Source organism: Numida meleagris, chromosome 1 (assembly GCF_002078875.1).
Source record: "Numida meleagris isolate 19003 breed g44 Domestic line chromosome 1, NumMel1.0, whole genome shotgun sequence".
NCBI classification, from domain to species: Eukaryota; Metazoa; Chordata; class Aves; order Galliformes; family Numididae; genus Numida; species Numida meleagris.
This window is the reverse complement of record NC_034409.1, coordinates 171,736,461-171,740,622: the sequence shown is the minus strand read 5'-3', so window position 1 is coordinate 171,740,622 and position 4,162 is coordinate 171,736,461.

The following is a 4,162-nucleotide window of genomic DNA, read 5'->3' as shown; positions in this document are numbered from 1 at the left end:
ACTCTGGTTTGTTCAATTCACATCAATAGCAATACAGCTGTCTGAAGGCACATCAATACTAATAGCTGCTCACAGCATCTATTGCTCTGTGGTAATTTTCCAAGATCACAGTTATGTGATAGTGTTGTGTGTGTAAGTCTACTGTTACTAAAAGCAGTGCATCTCTGGTAAACATTTTCCAAATTACATTTCTATCCCAGATTTCTCTTGTAAATGCATATTGGAAATTTAAATATATAACAATAGGAAGAGTAACATGATGAGAAGTAGGCCCATGTGAACCTAATGAGGTTCAACAAGGCTAAGTGGAAGGTGTTGCGCTTGGGTCAGGGCAGTCCCAGGTATTTATACAGACTAGGGGAAGAACTCCTTGAGAGCAGCCCTGCAGAGAAGGACTTGGGGGTCCTGGTGGATGAGAAGCTGGACATTGGCCAGCAGTGTGTGCTGGCACCATGGAAGGCCAACTATGTTCTGGGCTGCATTAAAAGAGGAGTGGCCAGCAGGGAGAGGGAGGTGACTGTCCCCCTCTACTCGGCTCTTATGAGGCCCCATTTGGAGCACTGTGTCTAGGCCTGGGGACCCCAGCACAAGAAAGATGTGGAGCTCTTGGAATGGGTCCAGAGGAGGGCCTCTAAGATGATCAGAGGGCTGGAGCACCTCTTCTGTGAAGAAAGATTGAGGGAACTGAGCTTGTTTAGCTTGGAGAAATGAAGGCTCCAGGGAGACCTCACTGTGGCCTTCCAGTACTTGAAGGGAGCATATAAACAGGAGGGGGAATGACTGTTTACATGGGTTGATAGTGACAGGACAAGGGCAAATGGTTTTAAACTAAGACAGAGGAGATTTAGGTTAGGTTGCACATTAGGAGGAAGTTTTTCACTCAGAGGGTGGTGACGCACTGGAACAGGTTGCCCAAGGAGGTCGTGGATGCCTCATCCCTGGAGGCATTCAAGGCCAGGTTGGATGTGGCTCTGGGCAGCCTGGTCTAGTGGTTGGCAACCCTGCCCACCGCAGGGGAGTTGAAACTATATGATCTTTGAGGTCCTTTTCAACCTAGGCCATTCTATGATTCTACTAGCATTTTTAAAATTACATTTATAACTGAAACATTTTCATTGAGATTATGAAAATGTGCTGCTCTTCAGAGAAGTGTGAGTATAAATTGTTGTTGGTCATTTACTGTTTGCTACCTTTCATCTGGATTACAGAGAACTGTTCGCATCTCAATAAGCAGATTCCACCTCATTATGTGTGAACAGGGCTGGCCTCAGATTAGCTAGTAAAACATTGAAACTTGAAAGATCAGCAAACTTTACTGAAATTAACATCAAACTTAGAGATGAAAGCTCTTCTGAAAATGAAGAGTCCCAGGAGAAAACCAAGAAATACAAAAGCTTCTGTATGCTTGTTGAGCCAACAAAAATGTAATTATTCTGGCCCCAGAAAAAAAGGAGATCCTACAAAGATAATTGCATAGCTACTAGGAACAGTAAAATTGTATAGGAGATGAAATTACAGTAGTCAAACTCTGAAATATTAGTTAGTTCATAAAACATAGTTCATGCTATAAAACCTTCAAGTTTCAGTAAACGCATGCAAACCACAACTAGGGATAACCAGTATGTTCTGCAAATTGCACAGCATAAATACAGTAGAAAACAGCAGATTATGTCAACTTTCTCCCTAGCAATGCAACAGGAATCTCATTTTACATCCCACAATTATTACCATAATTGGAAGTACCTCAATATACAATTAGAGTTCTCTGGATTTCTTTTATAACTATTCTATGACTTCAGAGGATCTGGATCACTTACCATCTTGATGAAATTTAAAGAAACCTAGAAAACACCTATTATGTGAGCTACATTATGCATTATTTTTGGTGATTTTTTTCCTCAAAATGCAACTCAAATCAATTTAAAAAAAAAAAACTAGTTCATTTTGTGGTGGAAATGGAAGCAAATACCTCCACATCTCAAAATAATTCACAGTCCTTTGTCAACCACGTACTTCCTTGCCCAGAAAGAGATAAAAAATGTCAAATGTCAGCATCCTCACAAAATGAATTCTTAATTAACATCAAGAACCAATGTATGTTCATATATTTAAGTATCTGACAATGTTATTTCTGAAAGAACTGTGTGATTGGCTTCCATACAGAGCTTGTGTGTCTTGTTTAGGATAGACCCAGAAAAGAATGTTAAATATTTCTTAATACATCGAGACTTTCAAAAGACCAGTAAATCCATATTTTCAGTTCTAAATGGACAGAGCTTCCTTTGCTCCAGTTCTTCTCTTACTGCAAAATACAGGCTGATGGAAACTGAAGAACATGGCTATATATCTTTTAGTCAGCGACCTTGTAAATCTGAGGGAAAGACCTAAACTATGAATGAGAATAACCTAAGGTTTTTATCCAAAAATTCCATTGAAAATGAATATGTATTCAACATAGCTGTAGTTCATCTGAGGAATGGATCTACAACTCTGTATATCCCCAAGTGGATGTTTGAATTTATGTTCAGAATATTTTTAAAACGTCAGTTGTCCCCTTATGTTTTCTGCCATGATTAACTGTGTTGCTGCAAATCTTGCTTAAAATGTGTAGTTTGACAATTCCTAATGGTAGAAGACAAAGTCTTAGGTTTGCACAGCTACATGTAACTGTGGTCACAGAGGGCTAAGAACAGCAAAATGTGTCTCATCTTTTAATTGTCCGGGCATGCTAGAGACTTGAAAAGCTGAGTAGGGTCTGGTCCTTAGCAACAGGAACTGGAATATAGAGTACCAATTAAATCATTTTATGATACCGCTAAGTGTCCTGAGTGCATGAAAATACAATAATTTTGCTTTCTTTTTTTTTTTTTTTTTTTTTTAATATACCTGTTTCTTTTCACCCTACCTGTTCTTTAGTAAAGGGCTTTGCATCATCTTTTTGAGGTAGACAGATGTACAAAAGCTTTTGCACTAATAACTGATGGACAAGATTTGTCTTCCAATTAAATATTATCTCTGTAGCCTTTTCCACAATGTTCCTTCAGTATCTGAAAAATGGTACCTCCTTGTCCCTTTTTAGCTTGCCTAACCCTTGGATAGATGAATTCTGTGCTGTGTTTGTTACATTACCCTTCCAGAGTAAATAAAGGATTGTAAGATAACCCATTAGACTGTTGAAGAACTTTGATTTCTTCATTTTACACTTCTTACAAAGAAGCAGCTTCTTCAGCACTGCCAGTCTATATGGAATACTTGTTGTTATTTTAGATTTTTTTTGGCTATCACCATTAGTGTTTTTCTTTCCACTGTCACATTCAATCTGCATGACATCAGCATGTCACCAACAGAACAGATGTCACTTTATTGCAGTCTTTTTGTTTTCTTTTTTTTTTTCATTCTAATTAGTGATCTACTCTTTCTTGATATGCTACAATTTACTTGCAGCAATATAGCCACTCTGATGGGGACAGGGTGATATAACCGAGAGTGACAGCCAACAGAGTGGCAATAATCTACTAAAATATTTGAAAGTGAAAAGAAAATTTATCTCAGTCAAGTAAGCAGCCTGAAGGATCAAAGGACGCCAAACAGTCTTGTCAGAAAAACAGAAGTTGTTGTACAACAAAATGGTACTTGGACTTGTTAATAGCTACTTGGATTGCTAGCAGCAATCACACAGTAATGACTGAGGAGGTCAGTGTAAGAACGCTCTAATTTCTTCTAACGTTGCATTAATCATAGAATCATAGAATCATAGAATTAGCTAGGTTGGAAAAGACCTACAAGATCACCTAGTCCAACCATCCACCTACCACCAACAACCCCACTAAACCATGTCTCCCAACGCTATATCTAAATGTTTCTTGAACATCTCCAGGAATGGTGACTCAACCACCTCCCTGGGCAGCCTGTTCCAGCGTCTGACCACTCTTTCAGAAAAGTAGTATTTCCGAACATCCAGCCTAAATCTCCCCTGGCACAACTTGAAGCCATTCCCCCTCGTCCTGTCACTAGTTACAAGAGAGAAGAGGCTGACCCCCAGCTCACTACAACCCCCCTTCAGGTAGTTATAGAGCGATGAGGTCTCCCCTGAGCCTCCTCCAGACTGAACAATCCCAGCTCCCTCAACCGCTCCTCATAAGGCCTGTGCTCCAGACCCCTC